Genomic DNA, 25,110 nt, shown 5'->3' with positions numbered 1-25,110 from the left:
AGGGTCTGTTAGTACCAACCTTCCACAACTGAGTTAAAAATGAAAAACAAAATGGCATAAAACAGCAAGAAACAGGCAGCCATAGTTCTGATGATAAATATTATGAAAACAGTGCTGTGAACCTGCAAGACTACAAACACGATGGTGGAAACAGCCATAGATATAATCTGCTAAATGAGTATATATTCAGAACATTGCTATGGAGTTAAATCAGACAGAATTCTAAACACTTTCAAAATCTTCAAATAATAAAAGAGAACAATGAATCATTATATTTCATATGAAATCAGATGTCTAAAAGTCAACATACATTCTAGCCATTGATGTGAGTTTCTACATATGTGGACAATCATGAAAGCTAAAATTCTCAGTTTCGTTTACGGCAGATTTCACACAGCCAGCTAAGATGTCCTCAAGAATTTCTTTTTTTTTTTTTTTAGTTGTGATGGGTCATCTTCTTTAATAATTTGTCTGGAATCAAATAAGGAAAAGGGAGATGGACACATCTATTTGGGATATTCTTGAACAGATTTTATTTTTTTTGTGGAGCTAGAATTGCTTTTTTTGTAATTTTTTTATTAGTTCAAATTAGGAACAAGCTTGCTTCACATGTCAATCCATCCTCCCTCTCCTCCCCCCAACCTCCAACCTCCCTCTCCCCCACCCCATCCACCCTCCACTCCCCAGGCAGGGTAGGGCCCTTGACAGGGGCTTCCTAAAGTCCACCACATCATCCTGGGCCAGGCCTAGGCCCTCCCCCATGTGTCCAGGCCCAGTTGTGGGATGGGCTCTCAAAGTTCCTTCTTACACCAGGGAAAAAATTCTAATCCACTACCAGGGGTCCCCTAGAGTGCAGAGGTCTCCTCATTGGCATCCATGTTCAGGGGTCTGGATCAGTCCCATGCTGGCCTCCAAGACAGCAGTCTGGGGTCCATGTGCTCCCCCTTGTTCAGGCCAGCTGCTTCTATGGGTTTCACCAGCCTGGTACCAACCCCTCTGATCTTCATTCCTCCCTCACTGGAACTAGGTTCCAGAGTTCAGTTCAGTGTGTATCTGTTGGTGTCTGCCTCTGCTTCCATCAGCCACTGGATGAGGGCTCTAGTATGTCATAAAAAGTAGTCATCAGTCTCATCATAGGGGAAGGACATTTAGGCTATCCTCTTCACCATTGCCTAGGTTGTCAGTTCATGTCATCCTTGTAGAACTCTGGAAATCTCCCTAGTGCCAGATCTCTCCTCAAACCTATAATGGCTCCCTCTGATGTGGTATCTCTCATCCTGCTCTCCTCTATTCTTCCCCCAACTCAACATTTTTTCTACTCCATTTCCTCCTCTCCTCTCCTCTCCCATACCCTCATGCTCCCAATTAGCTCAGAAGTTCCGGCACCTTCCCATTCCTGGGGTCCATGCATTTTTTCCTTAGAGTCCTTCTTGTTTCCTAGTTTCTTTGGTGAAGAGGATTGTAGGCTGGCAATCCTTTGCTCTATGTCTAAAATTCATATATGACTTAGTACATACAATGTCTGTCTTTTTGTGATTGGGTTACCTTGCTCAGAATGGTTTTTTCTAGTTCCATCCATTTGCCTGTGAATTTCAAGATTCCATTGCTTTTTTCTGCTCAGTAGTACTTCATTGTATAAATGTACCAAATTTTCTCTATACATCCTTCAGTTGAGGGGCATCTAGGTTGCTTCCAGGTCCTGGCTATTACAAACAATGCTGCTATGAACATGGTTGAACATACGTCCTTGTTGTATGAACATGTATTATTTGGGTATATGCCCAAGAGAGGAATAGCTGGATCTTCAGGTAGACTGATTCCCATTTTTCTGAGAAACTGCCATACTGATTTCAAAGTGGTCTTACAAGTTTGCACTCCCACCAGCAATAGAGGAGTGTTCCTTTTTCTACACATCCTCTCCAGCATAGATTGTCATTGGTGTTTTTGATTTTATCCATTCTGGCCAGTGTAAGATGGTATCTCAGAGTTGTTTTGAGTTGCATTCTCTGATGGCTAAGGATTTTGAGCACATTCTTAAGTGTCTTTCACCCATTTCAGATTCCTCTGTTGAGAAGTCTCTATTTAGTTCTGCACCCCACTGATGGGGAATGTACTGTGTATGTTTATCTTATTGATTATTGAATAAAATACTGTTTGGCCAATGAGACAGCAAGTTAGACGGGACTAGGAGTCAAAGAGGATTTTGGGAAATGTAGTAGAGAAGTGGTGATCCAGGCAGGAATTGACATAGCAAGGAAACTTATATTTAACCAAGGAGAAATAGGAAGTGGCTCTTTCTTTTCCCCTCTGCTCCTCCTCCAGTGGCACAATGTGATCCACCAGCAAGGAGGGACACCAATAAGGCGTCCAATAAGATAAGTCTTATAAAATATATAGATTTATGATAATTGAGACTGAGCTAGCAGATGAGAAGTCCTAGTCATTGGCCAAGCAGCTTTGAACCTAATACAAGTTTCTGTGTATTCATTTGAGCCCTAACTCAGGCGGGTATCTGGCTTAAAGCTCACATGTGGTGGTGGGGCTCAGGCGGCTTTTGGCGGAAAGATTTATCATAATACCCCACTTTTTAATTTCATTGTTTGGTGTTTTGGTGGTGAGCTTCTTGAGTTCATTGTATGTTTTGGAAATCAGCCCTCTGTCAGATGTGGGGTTGGTGAAGATCTTTTCCCATTCCGTGGGCTGTCGATTTGTCTTACTGGCTGTGTCCTTTGCCTTACAGAAGCTTCTCAGTTTCAGGAGGTCTCATTTATTAATTGCAGATCTCAATGTCTGCACTACTGGTGTAATGTTCAGGAAGCGGTCTCCTGTGCCAATTCGTTCAAGGTTATTTCCCACTTTCTCTTCTAGAAGATTCAGTGTGGCTGGATTTATATTGAGATCTTTGATCCATTTGGACTTAAGTTTTGTGCATGGTGACAGATATGGATCTATCTGCAGTCTTCTGCATGTCTGAATTCAGTTGTGCCAGCACCATTTGTTGAAGATGCTATCTTTTTCCATTGTACAGACTTAACATCTTTGTCAAAAATAAGGTGTTCGTAGATGTGTGGGTTAATATCAGGGTTTTCAATTCTATTCCACTGGTCTATCTGTCTATTTTTGTGCCAATACCAAGCTGTTTTCAGAACTATGTCTCTATAATAGAGCTTGAAGTCAGGGATGGTGATGCCTCCAGAAGACCCTTTATTGTACAGAGTTGTTTTGGCTATCCTGTTTTTTTTTTTTTTCATATAAAGTTGAGTATTGTTCTTTCAAAGCCTGTGAATAACTGTGTCTGGGATTTTGATGGGGATTTCGTTGAATCTGTAGATTACTTTTGGTAAGATTGCCATTTTTACTATGTTGATTCTACCTATCCAAGAGCATGGGAGATCTTTCCATTTTCTGGTATCTTCTTTAACTTCTTTCTTTAAAGTCTCAAAGTTCTTACTGTACAGGTCTTTCACTTTTTTGGTTAGAGTTACCCCAAGATATTTTATGTTGCTTGTGGATATTGTGAAGGGTGATGCTTCTCTGATTTCTTCCTCATTGCATTTATCATCTGTATAAAGTAGGGCTACTGATGTTTTTGAGTTAATTTTGTATCCTGCTACTTTGCTGAAGGTGTTTATCAGCTGTAGGAGTTCCTTGGTAGAGTTTTTGTGGTCACTTATGTAGATGATCATATCATCTGCAAATAGTGAGTTTGACTTCTTCCTTTCCAATTTCTATCCCTAGGATCTCCTTCTCTTGTCTTATTACTCTAGCTAGAACTTCTGACCACTCTCTCCACATCACCTCAAGAATTTCTTACAATATATTTTGATTGTATTTGCCCCCTCTTTCCCCTAACTTCTCCCAGATCTACTCCCACTCCACAACCCCTCTTAACTTCATGTCCTTTTTGCTTTATCTTTTTATAACCACAGAAAGAACTGCACATATTTTGTCCATATAGTCCTGAGTGTGCGGATATCTACCAGAGTATTGATAACTCTTAAAGAAAACTGACTCTTCCTTCTCCAAAACTATATATTTTCAGTAGATCCTCAGTTAGGGGTAAGGGGTTCTTGAGCTGTTCCTCCTTCCATGCTGGAATTTCAACTCTCCTGATTTTATGCAGAAAACTATTGTTTTGAGTTCATGAGGGTAAAAAGCCTGTCCTGTCCAGAAGACAGTGTTTTGCTCCAGCCCTTCCTGGCCCCTGGCTTTTGTGATTGTTCTGCCCTCTCTACCATGATGGTCCCTAAGACTTGTGTGTGTTGAGAGTGAACAGATACCTTGTGGCTGAGCACTCCACTGACACCCTCTGCACTTTTATGAGTTGTGATTTTCTACATTGACTACCCTCCACTGTACAAAGAAAATTCTCTGATGAGCCTGAGAGTTGCTCCAACCTATGGGTGTAAGATATTAATGTAGAGGGCAGTTTTACAATGTGTCCATTTAGCAGAATAGTAGTAGTAAGTTCATCCCTGAGGCTGGTGATCATTTGTTTTTACCCATATTTACAGTACAAAGCATACATTTCCTCTAATGGTCTTTAAATGCAATCAGAAAGTGGTTGATTCCCTGCTTTGTATTTTTTATGCAGTTCATGACTCAAGCACAGGGAATGCCACACACCTTTGTGATGATCTTCTTACCTCAAGCAACCCAATCATGATTATCTCTTACAGACATATGCAAAGGATAACTTAATATAAATATGCTAGCATATTTTTTCTGAGAAGCTTGTCTCTTATGTGATTCCAGCTCAGTCAACAAGACAGTTAACACTAACCATCAGAGAGTCCAACTGGGAAATACTTAGGTCAAAGTGTAGCATGTAATTGTGAAGAATTGTGGGTCACAGGCTTTTTTGGCTTTCTGCTTAAGATGCAATTTCTTCCTCTTGCACCTTCCCTGTATTGTGATGCCAATGGCAATATAGTCTTCACCAGAACTGATACTGTGCTGGTGATTTGCCTTACATTACCAGAATTATGTTAATTAAAATGTGTATTTACTTTACTTTTATTGTATTTTTTAAGCTAGCATACAAAGTAATGGGCTTTAGAAGTATAGTGTTTTTTTATGTGTGCACAAGCATACTTGGTTCTAGTTTTTCTATTTCACCAACTACCTTCTACCACCCCCCAAATCTTCCTCTTTACAAACAGTCTCCATTTATTCTTTTGTGTCACATGTATTTCATTCCCTTCAGGTTTTTTCCACCCTCTCCCTGTATTAGGTTCATCCACCACGGTGTATGCGAGTGTACACACACACACACACACACACACACACACACACACACCTTTAGAAGAAAAAGCACACTGTGTTTTATTTACATATGGGAGGTTGGCATATTTCACCCAATGTAATGGTTTCCATTTTTAATCAATTTTCTGAAAGTATCATTATTTTATATTTAAAAAATTACAATGTGGTTGACATCAGAAAAATTCAAATTAAAACTGAAATTGATTTGAGATTGCATTTCACAGCAGTCAGAGTACCTATCATTGAGAAAACAATATCAAAGGCTTATGAAGATTTGAAGATCAGGAGATACCTCTACACTTATATGCTGACTTCTGTGAAGATCAATATAGAGGAATTTCACAAGACCAAAAATAGAACTACCATATGACATAGCTGTACTACTTCTGGCCTTGAATCACAAGACATTTCACATTTATTGCTGTACTGTTCACAATAGTGGCAATATAAAACCAGCCCAAAGGTTTACCAACAGATGAATTTAAAAAGAGATACCAACAAACCTAATTTCTTTATAAAGTAAACTTTCTGAAGATATTTTTAATAGTACTAAAAAACAGACTACAATAATGAAGTTAATAGAAAAAAATACATTTAAAAAATACAACATCTAGTCATAGTAAAACTTTTTAGCAAATTAGGCACAGAGTAAAATTTTAACTTACATTTATGGCATACAAAACAATAAAATAAACTGCACACAAAAGTGAATTGTTAAAAACTATTCTTGTAATGATCAGAATAAGCACAAGCCTGCTGTAATTACTTCAATTATTAATTTTCCTGGTTATCACTAACAGTGTATTAAAGAAAAACATTTAAAATATATGATTATTGAATAAGTGTTTACTACCTACCTATAGCCCAACATATTCAGGAAGCTGTCAAAAGATTTGATCATTCATAACTTTATGCTCAACCTGGGCAGCATATAAAAGCTACATCTCAAAGATTAAATATTAGAGAGAAAATAACCAAATATGTGGTTTTATGCTGTAACAGAAAATTTGAAGGAATCTCCCAATGTATAAGTAGAATTGATTTTTTAAATTGGGAAAGCTAATATATGTAAAATCTAACATAAAATAATTTTCTCTTGTTCCAGTAGCAAACAGGAAGAAAATAAAAACGTCAAAGAAATAACATTTATTGTGGCACTGTAAAATACTTGTCAAAATATACCTATAAGTAAATACAACAAATATTTACAAGCTCTATAGTCAAAATTATAAGTCTATTGAAAAGTCTTTAAAAATACATGTACTTGGTAAGAGATTGGACTTTTGTTCAAGGATTGGAAACTCAAGATTTTATAAAATTTTGTGACTACAAAATGTTGCATTTTTAAATTATCAAGCTGTTTATAAAAATATGTAAATGTGAAAATCCAAGAATACTGAAGACACTCTTAAAGTGGAAAGGCTTTGTCTACCATATATTTGGACAGATTATAAAGTCAGTGTAAAGAAGATGATAAAGCATTCAATGTGCTTTCTTCATATTTACCACTAATTGCTCCCTCGGTGCCTCCTAGATCCACTCTTAACTCTCTTCCAAGGTTTTGTTTTCGTTTATTTTTTTTAACTCACCCCTCAAATACAATTTGTGCCATCTATATGCTCCTGACTGTGGGGCCATCTACTAGGGTATGGTTTGCCTACCAAGCATGTGACCCTTAAAAGTAACTCCAACAGTGCTCCAGATTCCATCATTGATCAGTTTCCATAACTGGGCTTCATTGTTTCCATGATTCTATTTTGTGTTTAGCACGTATATGCTTCACTTAAGAGTTTGACTGTAGATTGTATTTATTTTTAACCCCAGACCACAAAGCATATTCACATGATTTAAAACATATCCTCATAATAATTAAAATATTTGAAAAACCACAAAAGAAGATGATAAAGAATTCATGTAAATATATTCCAACTAACTAATAACAAAACAAATCCTCCAGAACCATACTCACACACACACAAACAGAAATAAATTTACAGCTCAGTAGAAGGAAAACTGGAGTTTTCAATGCCTGATACTTGAAATAATCAGATATCCACCTTGACCTCCTCAGAGAATCTCTCTGTATCTCCGTCCATGTCTCTCTCTCTCTTTCTCCCCCCCTCTCTCTGTATGTGTGTGTGTGTCTTTTCTCTCTCTCTGTCTCTCACCTTCTTTAAATGACTACAGACAAATGCAATTGTAATCAAAATAAAACATATCCTCACAAAAGAACTCTTAAATTTCATATAGAAACCCCTGTGAAAACACAAAACAAAACAAGGATAGATAAAACAATCCTGAATAACAAAAGAATTGCAGAAGATATCATCATCCCAGATTTCTACTACAGAGGCACAGTAATAAAAACAGGATGGCATGGGCATAAAAACAGCCACATTGATCAATGGAATTAAATTGAAGACCTGAACATAACTCTACACATCTACTGGCACTTGATTTTTTTTTTACAAGTAAGCAAAAATTGTACATTGGAGAAAAGAAAGTACCTTTAACAAGTTGTTTTCATCAAACTGCATAGCTACATGAAGAAGAATGCAAATACTGATAGTTATGAACTTCCATGTGGGTGCTAAGAATTGAAACTGGCTCCTCTGGAAGAGCAGCTGTGCTCTTAATTGCTAGGCCATCTAAAAAATATCTATTTCAATGAAAAGAGGGAAAAGAAAGAATGAAAACAAATCAATATCTAACATTTTGCACAAAACTCAACTCCAGATAGATCAAGGACTGCATAAGACCTAATACCTTGAATCACATAGAAGAGAAAGTAGTGAATATACTTCAATTCATTGGAACAGGAAAGGACTTTCTGAACAAGACATATCTAATGCAGGCACTAAGATCAACAATTAATAAATGGGACTTCATGAAACTGAAAAGCTTCTGTACAGCAAAGGACACCTACAGATTCAAAGCACTTAAGCAACAAGGCAACCTACAGAATGGAAAAACAACATTTATCAGTTCTACATTAGACAGAGACAGCATTGAGACTGCACAAAGAACTGAAAAACTGAATAAAGCCAAAGGCAATTTGAAGTTAGATCTAGATTGACAGCAAGTAGTTTATTAAGTACTCACTCAAGTCCACTCAGCCAGGCAGCAGGGAGCGAGAGAAGGGGCCCGAGTGTGCACCTCTAAACTACTTAAACATTTTCCACTGACTCTGACCACTCACAAGCAGGCGTGGTCAGTGACACTTGTGACCAGCCCCAAGCAGGTGTGGTCAGCATTATTTCTAGACAGAAGTATATCTGAACATCCAGAAAACATCCCCCTATATCTGAACATCCAGAAAACAAACAGCCCAATTAAAATTGAGGTACAGAACTAAAAAATGTTCTCAAAAGAAAACACAAATGACCGAGGAACACTTGCTCTATTCATGGTAGACAGAAATTAGAAATAGCCTAGATGTCCATCAACTAATCAATGGATAGTTAAAATGTGGCACATTTACACAATGGATTACTATTCAGCTATTAATAAAAATGAAAAATTGAAATTTTCAGGTAAGTGGATGGAAATAGACAAAAATCATTCAGAGCGAGGTAACTCACACACAGGAAGACAAACATTTCACATTCTCCTTCATATGTTAGTGTTAGCATCTGTGCTTTACACATGTGTATTTCATTAAGAATACCCATTTTAGGTAGCTAGTAAGGGACCCCAGGGAAGGGAACTTCAAAGTAAGGAGATCTATATAATAATGCTAGAAAAGGATAATGGGGAAAATTAGAATGGGGGAATTAGATGGGCTGAAGTGTGGGAAGGCAAGATACAGAATAATAGTAAGTTTTATGGAGAATGGAATATCAGGAGGGATAAGTAACACTGAAAGGCCTTTTTTGAAAAGGTACATGAAGACATACTATTGTGGAAGTTTATATGTGTGGAATTGCATATATATATATATATTATATATATATATATATATATATATATATATATATATAGAACAAATTAGCTTATAGCATGTGACGCTACCAAATAAAACCCCCAGCACCAGGAATGGTTTGCATTTTTGAGTCATTGGCCAAAGGAATTCTACCAGCCCTCCAAATACTATAGGCAATCGCCGATACCATTGTTTACCTTCCATAACTTGATGGCAAGATCCTATTGCTGAAGGTATCTCATACTTATAGAACACAGAGAAATCTAGCTGATATACCACTGGTAATTTCACCCTTACTGGCTAGAGTTATAAGGTGCTATATGTGTTACTGGAGGAGTAAAATTAGTCATCATTCTCACACAGCTAAGAAGCCTGAAACCTATAATAATGACTCACATGCAAGATGTCTCCATTGGTGTGGATATTATGGGAGAAACCAACTCGATTTTTTATTAGATCAGTCATAGGCCCTGGGGGAAAACCTAATACTATTATTCTGCTAAACAAACATATAAATAAAATACCTACTGACATTTTGCTATAGCCATAGGTAAGTTAATTGGCGAACCTTTATCAAAGAAACTTCTTGCAGTAGACCCACAACTAGACAGCATGCAGAGAATAGGGGAGTTTAGAGTACTCAGTCATGAAGGGAGGCCTTTATCACACCTCTCCCCTCATGACACAAGAATCTATACAGAAGGGAAGGTGGAGAGATTGTAAGAGCTATAGGTGTGGATAACTCCAAGGAAGCAGCATCTTCTAGGCACACTAGGATAGATGCACATATGAACTCACAGAGGCTATTACAGAATTCACAAGACCTGAAGAAGCTCAAGCCAGACAAAAAATTCCAGCATGAAAGAGGGAATGCAGGCACAAACTTCTACTCCTAGCCAAGAAGCTATTCCTGAATTGGATGGCGTCTAAAAGAGGTAAAATATGTTTTCTTCAGTGGGATGACATTGGGTATATCAATCATGCTCCAGGGAAGGTCCCATGCTTAGGAGTAGTTGCCATTTACATATAATAGATTAGGTGAAGATCAAATAATGAGATATAGAATGATAGCAGATTGACAAATATAGTATTCATTTTCCTGTAATCAGAAGTGAAAACTTCTCTATTATAAATCACCAAAAATGCCTAGTGATCATAATACTTAAACTTGTATTTTATATGAGATTACTTATTTACCTTGCAGCTATCAGTATGCAAGAACTATATTTTCTCAACATTATCGCCAACATTCCCTTTTTACCTTTTAAAAATAGATATTCTAACAGGTATAAAGTGCTATCTCGTGTGTGTGTGTGTGTGTGTGTGTGTGTGTGTGTTTGTATGTGTGTGTATTTTAAATTGTGTTGTATATTGTCGTATCTGTTCATGGGGTAGGGGTATGTATTCATCAATGTGAGCTTGTGTGAGATACCAGAGGTTGACCTCATGTGATGACTTTTGTTGTTCTCCATCTTATATTTCAAAACAGTCCCTTATTGACCTAGAGCTCACTGATTGGCTGGAATGGCTAGCCTAAAAGTCCAAGAAATCCTTGTGGCTGCTTCCTACAGCATTGTCATGCCTACCTCTTGTATGGATGATAGGCATCTGAACTCAGGTCCCCATAGAGGCATGGTGATAACTTTATAGACCCAGCCATCTCTCCAGCCTCACTGAGATTTCAATTTGTATGTCCCTGGTGATTAGTAATGTTGAATTTTTTTCTAATACTTGTTGGTCATATCTATATCTCCTTTTGAAAATGTCCATTTATGTCCTTTGTCCAGTTTTTTTAAAATTCTGGCTAATTAATATAACACTATATTAATTTACAGATGTATCCTCTCATGCCATAACCTGCCTCTTCAGTTTTCTGATTATTTTATTTGCTATACTGAAAATTTTAAAAGTTATTCAAGTTTTTTTCTGTTGCTACAGTTTAGAAGCCACATCCAAAAAGGTGCTCCCCAGACTAATATCATAGACTTTTATGCTTTTTTTCCAATAGTAGTTTTTGCTTATATTTTTTGTTGGTTACTTTTGAGATGGGAATATCAGTATTATCCAAAGTAGTTTCATACTTCTTTGCCTCCTTGTCCCAGCTCAGAGCTGAGATTACAGAATTGTACTACCACACCCTTGGTTTTCTTCTAGTAGTTTTATAGTCTTATCTTCTAGATTTTATTGGTTGATTTCCATATGGAATGACATTACCCTGCTACAGAGTGTGGGGTCTAAATTCATTACTGTCATTGTTACTCTGACTAAATACCTGATTAAAAACAACTTAAAGGAAAGAATGGTTTATTTTTTTCTCAGTTATAGATTGCAGTTATCATGAGGGAATCATGATGGTGAGAACAGGTCTATCTGTGGCAGCAGTAGCTTGAAGTATCTAGTAATATAAGTCTTCAGTCAGGAAGCAGAGAGAAATAAATGCTGGCCCTAAAGTTTATTTCTCATTTTGTACCTTTTATTCAGTTCTGGGTCCAGTCTATGGGATTGTATTAGCCACAGTGGGAATAGGTCTTCCCTCCTTAGTTAAACCCTCTGGAAATGTTCCCAAAGTCACACAGAGGGAATTGTCCCCTGGATAATACTAAATTCACTCAAGTTGGCAAGTTTAACTATCATGGTTTCCAAGAGTGGTTGATTGATATGGATCTTAAACTTGAAGGACAATGAAGTCACTGAATGTTTTAATTGTGATCAAAGCATAATATGCTATATGTTATCCCAAAGAAAATACAATGCTAGGAACACCTGTGTTACAAATATGAATTCTCAGCCATCACTGCCTTTGCCTCCACCCTCCAGGAGAACAGTAGAAATAAACAAAGAAATAAAAGAACTAACAGAAGTTATGACCCAACTGGGATTAACAGACATCTATAGAACATTCCATCCAAACACAAACGAATATACCTTCTTTTCAGCATCACATGGAACCTTCTCTAAAATCCACCAGATACTCAGCAACACAGCAAATCTCAACAGATACAAAAAATGAAATAAACCCCTGTATCCTATCATATTACCATGGTTTAAAGTTAGAATTCAACAACAACACAAATTGAAGAAACCCTAAGAACTCATGGAAATTGAACAATGCACAATTGCACTGGGTCAAGAAAGCAATTAAAGACTTCCTAGAGTTCAATGGGAATGAAGACACAACATACCCAAACTTATGGGACACTTTGAAAGCAGTGCTAATAGGAAAGTTCATAGCACTAAGTCCCCACATGAAGAAACTGGAGAATAGTCACACTAGAGAATTAAAAGCACAACTGAAATCTCTAGAACTAAAAGAAGCAAACACACCCTGGAGGAGTAGACACCAGGAAATAATCAAACTGAGGGCTGAAATCAATAAACTAGAAACAAAAAACAATCAACAAGATAGACAAACCTTTATCCTAACTAACAAGGCAAACTAACAAAAAGGCAGAGAGAGAATACCCAAATTAAAAAAAAATTAGAAATGAAAAGAGGGGCAAAACAACAGACACTGAGGAAATCCAGAGAAATATTAGGTCATATTTCAAAAACCTGTACTCCACAAAATTGGAAAATTTAAAGGAAATGGACAATTCTCTGGATAAGTATCACATACCAAAATTCAATCAAGACCAGATAAACAATTTAAATAGAGGTGTATCCCCTATGGTAAAAGAAACGGTCATCAAAAGTTTCCCAACAAAGTAATTCCAGGACCAGATGGTTTTAGTGCAGAATTCTACCAGACATTCAAAGGGCAGATAATACGAATACTGTTCTAACCATTTCACATAATCTAAATAGAAGGAACATTTCCAAACTCTTTTTGTGAGGCTACAATTCCCTTGGTAGCAAAGCCACACAAAGACACAACTAAGAAAACTACAGACCAATCTCCCTCATGAATATTGAAGTAAAAATACTCAATAAAATATTGGCAAATCTGATCGGTCCCTGAGGAACTTGGTATCCTGACTCTGCTGAGATTGCTGTGCTATTCTGGCCCCCACAGAGTGCAGAGTGCGCAGAGGTGAGCTGCTTCAGCACCTGCCTTAGGCCCAACTTCCATCTGCCCGCCCTGGCAAACGCTGCCCCAGGATCTTCGGCAGGACGACTCAACCCCTGAGGACCAAGAAACCCAGAGTCTGCTGACATCTCTGCACCAGTGCTGCTCTCACCCACCTGGAGAGCAAATGCCTCAGACCTGCCTTCACCCAACCTGAAACCCATCAGAGTATCAAAGTCAATTGCACACACCTGAAGAGAACACCGGACCCATACACACCAGGAAAGGAAGCGACACCAACTGTACCCACTGGAACAAGAGATGGGAAGACAACAATATAAGAATACATCCAACAACAGGAAAACCAATATGACACCACCAGAGTCTATGGACTCTAAACCAGAAAGACATGGACATCCCAACACAGAAGAAGCAGAAGAGAGCAACCTTAAAAACAACGTCATGCAGATGATAGAGAACCTAAGAGAGGAAATCAGAAAATCTTTCAGAGAAATGGAAGAAAAGACAAACCAAAAGATGCAGGAAATCAAGGAAAGCCAAAAATGCCAATAAAATACAATTAAACAGCTGAAGGAAACAGTTCAGGACCTGAAAACTGAATTAGAGACAATAAAGAAAACACAAACTGAGGGAATGTTGGGAGTGGAAAAGCTGAGTAAACAATCAGGAACCACAGATCCAAGCATAACCAATAGAATACAAGAGATGGAAGACAGACTCTCAGACGCTGAAGACAAACTAGAGGGAATAACCTCGTCAAGCAAAGAAAATCTGAAGTCTAACAAATCCATAATACAAAATATCCAGGAAATATGGGACACCGTGAAAAGACCAAACCTAAGGATAATAGGTATAGACGAAGGAGAAGAAACCCAACTCAAAGGTGAAGAAAACATGTTCAACAAAATAATAGAAGAAAACTTTCCCAACCTAAAGAAAGACATACCAATGAAAGTACAAGAAGCCTACAGAATGCCAAATAGAGTGGACCACAAAAAAAGTCCCCTTGTCACATAGTAATTAAAACACCAAACGTACAGCATAAAGAAAAAATATTAAGAGCAGCAAGGGAAAATGGCCAAGTAACACATAAAGGCAAACCTATCAGTATTACACCAGACTTCTCCATGGAAACTCTGAAAGTTAGAAGGACCTGGATAGATATTCTACCAACTCTGAGAGAACATGGATGCCAGCCCAGACTACTATACCCAGCAAAGCTTTCAATCACTATAAATGGAGAAAACAAGATATTCCACAGCAAAACCATATTTAAACAATATGTAACCAGAAATCCAGTCCTACAGAAAGTACTGGCAGGAAAACTCCAACCTAAGGAAATTAACTACACTCCCATAAACATAGGCAATAGATAATCCCACTCTACAAAAACACAAAATAAAAGGCAGGGTAAATCCACATACAATACCAGTACCAACAACAAACCAAAAACAAACAAGAATAAACACTCAATGGACCTTAATTTCCCTCAATATTAATGGTCTTAACTTGCCTATAAAAAGACACAGGCTAACAGATTGGATACGAAGACAGAATCCATCCTTCTGCTGCATACAAGAAACACACCTAGAATTCAAAGATACACATTACTTCAGAGTAAAGGGTTGGGATAAGATACTCCAATCAAATGGACCCAAGAAATGAGCTGGGGTAGCTATCCTAGTATCTAACAAGATAGACTTCAAACTAAAATAAATCAAAAGAGATGAAGAAGGTCATTTCATATTCATCACAGGAAAAATCCATCAGGAAGAAGTCTCAATTCTAAACATCTATGCCCCAAATACAAAGGCACCAATGTTTGTAAAAGAAACATTATTAAAATTCAAATCACAAATAAGGCCTCACACAGTTATAGTGGGAGACTTCAACACCCCACTCTCACCACTGGATAGGACCACCAGACAGAAACTTAACAAAGAGACAAAGGAACTAACAGAAGTTATGACCCAATTGGGATTAACAGACATTTATAGAACTTTCTATTCAAACACAAAAGAATATACCTTCTTTTCAGCATCACATGGAACCTTCTCAAAAATCGACCGCATTCTCGGCAACATAGCAAACCTCAACAGGTACAAAAAAGTTGGAATAATCACCTGTGTCTTATCAGACCACCATGCTTTAAAGTTAGAAATCAAAAACAAATCAAAGTGCAAAAAACCTACCAACTCGTGGAAATTGAACAACATGCAGTTGCAACATTCCTGGGTCAAGGAAGAAATAAAGAAATTAAAGACTTCCTAGAATTCAATGAAAATGTTGACACAACATACATAAATGTATGGGACACTTTGAGAGCAGTACTAAGAGGAAAGTTCATAGCTCTAAGTGCTCACATGAAGAAACTAGAGAATAGCCACACCAGAGATTTGACATCACATCTGAAAGCTCTAGAAATAATGGAAGCAAATTCACCCCGGAGGAGCAGACGCTAGGAAATAATCAAACCAAGGGCAGAAATCAATAAAGTCAAAACAAAGAAAACAATTCAAAGAATCAATATAACAAAGAGTTGGTTCTTTGAGAAAATCAACAAGATAGACAATTCGTTATCTAAACTAACCAAAAGGCAGGAGAGATCATGCAAATTAAGAAAATCAGAAATGAAAAGGGGGACATAACAACTGACACTGAGGAAATACAGAGAATCTTCAGGTTATACTTTGAAAACTTGTACTCAACAAAATTTGAAAATTTAAAGGAAATGGACAATTTTCTGGACAAATTTCGCTTACCAAAATTGAACCAAGAACAGATAAGCAACTTAAACAGACCTATAACCTCTAAGGAAATAGAAGCAGTCATCAAAAGTCTCCCAACCAAAAAAAGGCCCGGGGCCAGATGGATTCACTGCAGAATTCTACCAGAAATTCAAAGAAGTGCTAATACCAATACTCCTCAAATTGTTCCACAAAATAGAAGCAGAAGGGACATTGCCAAACTCTTTTTTATGAGGCTATAATAACCTTGATACCCAAGCCACACAAAGACACAACTAAGAAAGAGAACTAGAAGCCCAATATCCCTCATGAACATTGATGCAAAAATTCTCAATAAAATCCTGGCAAATCGAATACAAGATCATATCAGAGAAATCATCCACCATGATCAAGTAGGCTTCATCCCAGGGATGCAAGGATGGTTCAACATATGAAAATCCATTAATGTAATCCACCATATAAACAGACTGAGGGGAAAAACCACATGATCATCTCACTAGATGCCAAAAAAGCCTTTGACAAAATCCAACACCCATTCATGATAAAGGTCTTGGAGAAATCAGGGATAACAGGAACATACCTCACCCTAATAAAAGCAATATACAGCAAGCCAACAGGCAACATCAAATTAAATGGAGAGAAACTCGATCCGATTCCTCTAAAATTGGGAACAAGACAAGGCTGTCCACTCTCTCCATACCTCTTCAATATTGTCCTTGATGTCCTAGTTAGAGCAATAAGACAACAAAAGGAGATCAAGGATATACAAATCGGAAAGGAAGAAGTCAAACTCTCACTATTTGCAGACGATATGATCGTCTACATTAATGACCCGAAAAACTCTACCAGGGAACTCCTACAGCTGATAAACACCTTCAGCAAAATAGCAGGATACAAGATTAACTCAAAAAAATCCATAGCCCTACTGTATACCAATGACGCATTGGTGGAGAAAGAAATCAGAGAAACATCACCCTTTACAATTGCCACAAACAACATAAAATACCCTGGGGTAACCCTAACCAAAAATGTGAAAGACCTGTACCATAAGAATTTTGAGTCTCTAAAGAAAGAAATTAAAGAAGATACTAGAAAATGAAAGCTCTCCCATGCTCTTGGATAGGTAGAATCAACATAGTAAAAATGGCAATCTTGCCAAAAGTAATCTACAGATTCAACGCAATCCCCATCAAAATCCCAACACAGTTATTCACAGACTTTAAAAGAACAATACTCAACTTTATATGAAAAAAAACAAGGATAGACAAAACAACTCTGTACAATAAAGGGTCTTCTGGAGGCATCACCATCCCTGACTTCAAGCTCTATTACCGAGCTATAGTCCTGAAAACAGCTTGGTATTGGCACAAAAATAGACAGGCAGACCAATGGAATAGAATTGAAAACCCTGATATTAACCCACACAACTATGAACACGAGAGTTTTGACAAACAATGCAAATTTAGACGATGGAACAAAGAGAACATCTTCAACAAATGGTGCTGGCATAACTGGTTGCAGACATGTAGAAGACTGCAGTTAGACCCAAGCCTATCATCTTGCACAAAGCTTAAGTCAAAATGGATCAAAGATCTCAACTTAAATCTAGGTACATTGAACCTATTAGAAGACAAAGTGGGAATTACCCTTGGATTAATTGGTACAGGAGACCGCTTCCTGAACATTGCACCAGTAGCACAGACACTGAGGTCAACAATTGATAGATGGGACCTCGTGAAACTGAGAGGCTTCTGTAAAGCAAAGGAGACAGTCAGCAAGACAAAACAGCAGCCGACAGACTGGGAAAAGATATTCACCAACTCACATCTGACAGAGGGCTGATCTCCACAATATACAAAGAACTCAAGAAGCTAGTCCGAAAACACCAAACAACCCAATTAAAAAGTGGCTTACAGAAGTAAATAGACAATTCTCAATAGAGGAATCTAAAATGGCTAAATGACACATAAGAAAGTGCTCAACATCCTTAGCCATCAGGAAAATGCAAATCAAAACAACTCTGAGATACCATCTTACTCCTGTCAGAATGGCCAAAATCAAAAACACCAATGACAGTTCATGTTGGAGAGGATGTGGAGAAGGGAACACTTCTCCACTGCTGGTGGGAGTGCCAACTTGTACAGCCACTTTGGAAATCAGTATGGCGACTACTCAGGAAATTGGGAATCAGTCTACCACAAGATCCAGCAATTCCACCCTTAGGCATATACCCAAAAGAAGCACATTCATACAACAAGGACAGCTGTTCAATGATACGATAAATCTTTCTGCCAAAAGCCACCGAGCTCCACCGCCATGTGTGAGCTTTACGCCAGCCACCCACCCGAGTTAGGTCCAAATGAATACACAGAAACTTGTATTAGGTACAATGCTGCTTGGCCAATGACTAGGATTCTCATCTGTTTGCTCAGTCTTAACTATATATTTTATAAACCTATATATTTTATAAGACTTAACTTATCCGACGCCTTCTTGGCGTCCCTCCTGGCCAGTGGATCACATCGGGCAGCTGGAGCAGAAGCAGAGGGGAAAAAGAGGGCCCTTCCTGTTTCTCCTACGCTTAAATATGAGTCTCCTTGCTATGTCACTTCCTGCCTGGATCAGCACTTCTCTACTACATTTCCAAGAATCCTCTTTGACTCCTAGTCCCGTCTACTTGCTGTCTCATTGACCAAACAGTATTTTATTTAACAATCAATAAGATAAATATACACAGTACATTCCCCATCAGTTCAACGATGTTCGTAGCAGTGTTATTTGTGATAGCCAGAAACTGGAAGCATTCTAGGTGCCCCTCAGCCGAAGAATGGATAGAGAAAATGTGGTACATTTACACAATGGAGTAATACTCAGCAGGAAAAAAACCAATAGAATCTTGAAATTCTCAGGCAAATGGATGGAACTAGAAGAAACCATTCTCCGTGAAGTAACCCAATTGAAAAAGACAAACATGGTATGTACTCACTCATATTTGGATTTTAGACATAGAGTAAGGATTACCAGCCTGCAATCCACACTGCCAAAGAAGCTAATAAACAAGGTGGTCCCTAAGAGAGACATACATGGTCCCCTGGAGAAGGGGAGAGGTTCAAGTTCTGCTGAGCAAATTGGGAGCACGGGAAGAGGGGGGAGGGAGCTAGGAGAATGAGAAGGGGAGAAGAAGAGGGATGCTGGGGACATGAGGGAGCAGAAAGTATGAGTCAAGGGAAGAACACATGATAACAAGAATATAGATATCATAATAGAGGGAGACATTTTTGGTTTACAGAGAAATCGGGCACTAGGGAAATGTCTGGAGATCTACAAAGATGACACCAGCTAACTATCTCAGCAACGGAGGAGAGGCTACCCTAAATGCGCTTCCCTGATTATGAGATTGATGACTGACTTATATGCCTTCATCCAGCAGCTGGTGGAAGTAGAAGCAGGCACCCATTACTAGTCACCAATCTGAACTGGAACCCAGATGCAGAGAAGGACCAGTGAAGAGCACAGATGTCCAGACCAGGCTGGTGAAACCCACAGAAACAGCTGACCTGAACATCTGGGAGCTCTTGCTCCCCAGACTGATAGCTGGAATACCAGCATGGGACTGATCCAGACCCAAGGAACATGGGTTTCTGTGAGGAAACCTCGGGAATCTAAGGAACCCTTTGTAGAAGTTCAGTACTTATCCCTAGCATAGGTGTGGACTTTGGGAGCCCATTCCATATAGAGGAATACTCCCTGAGCCAATACACACGGGGTGGGCCTAGGCCCGATCCCAAAGGATACAATAGACTCTGATGACACCCTATGGAAGGTCTCACCATCCAGGGGGAGCAGAAAAGATATGTGACAGATAAGGTTTTAGTTGGGGGGATAGGAGAGGATGGGTGGGAGAAGGGAACTGTGATTGTCATGTAAAACAATCCTGTTTCTAATTCAAATAATACAACGTTGGAAAAAAATACTGGCAAATCGAATCCAAGAACACATCAGAGAAATTATCCCCCATGACCAAGTAGGCCTCATCCCAGGGATGCAGGGATGGTTCAATATATGAAAATCCATCAATATAAACCACCATATAAACAAGCTGGTAAAGTAAAACCACATGATCATCTCACTAGATGCTGAAAATGTCTTTGACAAAATCCAACATCCCTTCATGATAAAGGTCCTGGATATTATCAGGGATAACAGGAACATACATGAACATAATAAAAGCAATATACAGTAAACCAACAGTCAACATCAAACTAAATGGAGAGAAACTCAATGTGATTCCTCTAAAATAAGGAATTAGACAAGGCTGTTCACTCTCTCCATATCTCTTCAATATTGTACTTGAAGTTCTAGCTAGAGCAATAAGACATCAAAAGGCGATAAAGTGGATACAAATTGGGAAAGAAGTCAGACTTTCACTATTTGCAGATGATATGATAGTTTACACAAGTGACCCCAAAAACTCTACCAGGGAACTCCTACAGCTGATAAACACCTTCAAGAAAGTTTCAGGATAGAAGACTATCTCAAAAAATTTAGTAGCCCTATTATATACAGATGATCAATCCAATGAGAAATAAATCAGAGAAATATTGCCCTTTAAAATAGCCACAAACAACATAAAATATCTTGGGGGTAGCACTAACTAAACAAGTAAAAGACCTGTATAGCAAGAACTTTGAGACTTTAAAGAAATTAAAGATACCAGAAAAATGGAAAGATCTCCCATGCTCTTGGATCAACATAGTAAAAATGGCAATGCTGCCAAACACAATGTGCAGATTCAGTGCAATCCCCATCAAAATACCAGAACAATTCTTCACACACCTTGAAAGAACAATAATCAAATTTATATGGAAAAACAAAAGACCAGGATAGCCAATTCCACTCTGTGCAATACAGAAACTTCTGGAGGCATCACCACGTCTGACTTCAAGCTCTATTATAGAGCTATAGTCCTGAAAATAGTTTGGCATTGGCACAAAAATAGACAGGTAGATACTGATATTAACCCACATACCTGTGAACACCTGATTTTTGACAAAGAAGCTGAAACTATACATGGGAAAAAAGAAAGCATCTTCAACAAATGGTGCTGGCATAACTGGATGCTGGCATGTAGAAGACTGCAGATATATCCCTATCTATCACCATGCACAAAATTTAAGTCCAAATGGATCAAAGACCTTAACATAAATCCAGCCAGAGTGAAACTCTTAGAAGATAAAGTGGGAAGTACCCTTGAATGAATTGATACAGGAGACTGCTTCCTGAACATAACACCAGTAGCACAGATACTGAGATCAACAGTTAATAGATGGGACCTCCTGAAACTGAGAAGCTTCTGTAAGGCAAAGGATACAGAAAACAAGACAAAAAGGCAGCCCACAGAATGGGAAAAAATATTTACCAGCCCCACATCTGACAAAGGGTTGATCTCCAAAATTTACAAAGAACTCAAGAAGCTAGTCTCCAAAACACCAAATAATACAATTAAAAAGTGGGGTACATAGAGAATTCTCAATAGAGGAGTCTAAAATGGCTGATAGACACTTCAGAAAGTGCTCAACATCCTTAGCCATCAGGGAAATGCAAATCTGAGATAGTATCTTACTCTGGTCAGAATGACTAAAATCAAAAACACCAATGACAGTTTATGCTGGAGAGGATGTGGAGAAAAGGGAACACTCCTTCACTGCTGGTGGGAGTGAAAACTTTTACAGCAACTTTGGTAACCAGTATGGTGATTACTCAGGAAAATGGCAATCACTCTGCCACAAGATCCAGCAATTCCCCTCTTAGGCATATACCCAAAAAATTCACATTCATACAACAAAGATATCTGTTCAACCATGTTCATAGCAGCATTATTTGTAATAGCCAGAACCTGGAAGCAACCTAGATGCCCCTCAACTGAAGAGTGGATAGAGAAAATGTGGCACATTTACACAATGGAGTACTACTCAGAGGGAAAAAAGCAATGGAATCTAGAAATTCATGGGAAAGTGGATGGCACTAGAACAAACCATCCCGAGTAAGGTAATCCAGTCACAAAAAGACAAACATGGTATGTACTCACTCATATATGGATTTTAGATATCAGGGATTGCCAGCCTACAATCCACTCCCCTGATAGGCTGGGAAACAGTGAGTAACCTAAGATAGACATGCATGTTACCCTGGAGAACATGAAGAGGATAAGATCTCCTGAGCCATTTGGGAACATGGGTGGAGGGGAGAGGGGGCTGGGAGAAAGAGATAGGGATAAGAGGAGGGGAGAGGAGCAAATGAGGGAGCAGCAAGTTTGAATTGGCAGAAGAACAAAGGAGAGCAGGATGAGAGATACCATAATAGAGGGAGCCATTATAGGTTGAGGGGAGATTTGGCACTAGGGAGAATTCCAGAGATCTAACAAGGATGACACCAACTGGCAATCTAAGCAATAGTGGAGAGGCTACCTTACATGCCCTTCCCCAATAATGCGATTGATGACTACCTTATATGCCACCATAGAGCCTTCATCTAGTGGCTGTTGTAAGCAGAGGCAGACACCCACATCTAAACACTGAACTGAACTCCTGGAATCCAGTTGCAAAGAGGGAGGAGTGAAGAGCAAAGGGGTCAAGACTGAGCTGGTGAAACCTACAGAAACAGCTGACCCAAACAAGGGGGAACTCATGGACCCCAGACTCCTGGCTGGGAGGCCAGAATGGAACTGATCCAGACCCACCTGAACATGGGTGTCAGTGAGGAGGCGTTGGCAATATATAAGTCCAGTGTTTTATCCCTGACTTATGAATGGACTTTGGGAGCCCAGTCCAAGTGGAGGGAGAGTCTCTCAGCCTGGACACATGGGGGAGGGCCTAGGCCCTTCCTGAATTGATGTGACAGACTTTGGCAATCCCCCATGCAGGGCCTCACCCTCCCTGGGTAATGGAGGAAGGATGGTGTGGGGCGGGGGAGGATGGGAGGGAGAGGGAGCTAGGATTGACAAGTGAAGCCGGCTTGCTTCTAATTTAAATAAAAATATGAATTCTCTTGCAGGATCTTCAAAAAACAACAGCTGTCACAATGTGAGGAAGATGTGATGGTCTTGATTGAACTTCTTCAAACCAGAAATTGTAACTAATTACATTCTAGGAATATTTCTTGAAATGAATGAAGCTTTATAAAGAACACACGCTCACAAAATAAGTGTAGATTACAAGCAATATTAAATGATTACCTGTGGTCATCTTTAGACCCAATTTGCTAGAAAAAGTCAAATTCTTAGCTGGTGATTACAATTCTAATCCCTTTAGTTAGATATAGCATAGCCTCTTATGAAGATTGGTCTTATGACTTAAGAATTTTCAAGGTAATTGGACCATTTCATACCAATTAATTATGAATATAAACTCTTCTAGGTGTGCAGTAGCTGCTATACAAGATTCATGTCTCTTACTTACTTCAGACCCTCATGTTTAGAGCACCAGTGGGCAAAATTTGACTTAGTGACTTTTAATGAGAAAAGTCAAGTGATAGGAGGCACAACTACCACCATGAACTTATCCTTGTAACCTTTAACATTCATCTAGAGAGGAGGCATACACTTCTTTTTCAAACTTATCACCCGTGCTTAAACTCAGACTTGGGTGTAAAAAACAAGCTGCCTTGTTAATGTTTCAAATCTAAAGGCTGTAGCATTAATTAACTTCTAAGAAAGGATGGTGAACAAATAAGGAAAATGACATTATAAAGTAACATTTACTTTAGGAGGTACATGGGCCACAAGGAAATTGTTTCAGGATGTCTTACTAGGACATAGTTCAAAACCGCTAATTGCTTGTTTTATATAAAACCCTGGAACACAGGGGAGACTGATGGAGATTCAATTTTCTTATATTGCTCTACTGGCAAGTGAAGTATTTAATTTGTGTCTCAGGGGCTCCATAATAGGAAATAAGGTCTACAATAAAGGGAAGAATATTGTAATTCTTTTATAGATTTTTCTGTGTCAAACTATAACTTATTTTTACCAAGAAAAATATATTTGCATTTTCTGAATCACTATGAACCCTAGTTCTAAGAATTTTTAACATGAATTCTTGGCCTCAAATCTGTATATGTTTCAATTCTAAACTCATTTATTCTTCACGCTATTTTATTTTCTCCAGCTGGTTTGTTTTACTGGCACCAGGTTAATTTTAATACTTCATTTTAGATATGCTCTGCTTCAAACTTGTCAGTACTTTACCACTATTCTGTATAACTAAGTCAATTCTGAAGTCTAACTTTTAAGTACCTTGTAATTTGAAACCAGTGTCTGTCTTTTCTTTATGCATGCTCAACACTCCTCCCTCTATAAAAACATACACTGAACCTTCCACCCTGTGAGTGTCTTATTATGGCTATGAAATGCTATAAGGAAATCTCAACATTTATTGTTAACATTGGATAATAATTAACCATGTGTCTTTTGAAGAAATAACATGCTGGTCAAAGAGGATTGTTATATTCTCTTATCGCACATTTTGTAATAACTTTGAAGCTTCCTTTTTAAATATTTTCAATATTTTTCCATTCACATGGCCTTAGTTCCATATAAATGCTGATGTTTCTCACTCTGTATACTGAACTGTCTTTCTTAGTTGCAGACTCCTGGTTACTTGACATCTGAACACATGCCAAAGTTTTGATTTCCCTGGGGAAAATTCCATACATTCTCCATTCCTCCATTTCAATAAATACTACCATATGCATTAAAATTTCTTAGATAATTTTATTTATTAATTCATGTTTTCACTCTTTCCTTCACAGATGATCTGTCAGCAAGTCTGTCAACAATCTGGTAATACATGCATATTGAATCCATTCACATTTTTTATTTGCAATTGTACTGTCATTTTTCATCTAGACTACAGCAAACATCTTCTAAATCCCCTGTGTGTTATGAAATGAGTTGTGCCCACTCCCCATGAGGAACATGTGAAAACAGACACACAAAGCATCCATACACAAGCTAAGAGCATAGTTCTTAGAAGAAACCATATTTTCTGATAATTCTACCTTAGCTATCTAGTCTCCAGAATTGTGAGAAAATACATTTCTGTTGTTTGTGACACTTTGTTGTAAAAGCCATAGCAAAGTGTTATACTGTA

Source organism: Cricetulus griseus, chromosome X (genome assembly GCF_003668045.3).
Source record: "Cricetulus griseus strain 17A/GY chromosome X, alternate assembly CriGri-PICRH-1.0, whole genome shotgun sequence".
Taxonomy (NCBI): domain Eukaryota; kingdom Metazoa; phylum Chordata; class Mammalia; order Rodentia; family Cricetidae; genus Cricetulus; species Cricetulus griseus.
Note: the sequence above shows the minus strand (reverse complement) of the source record.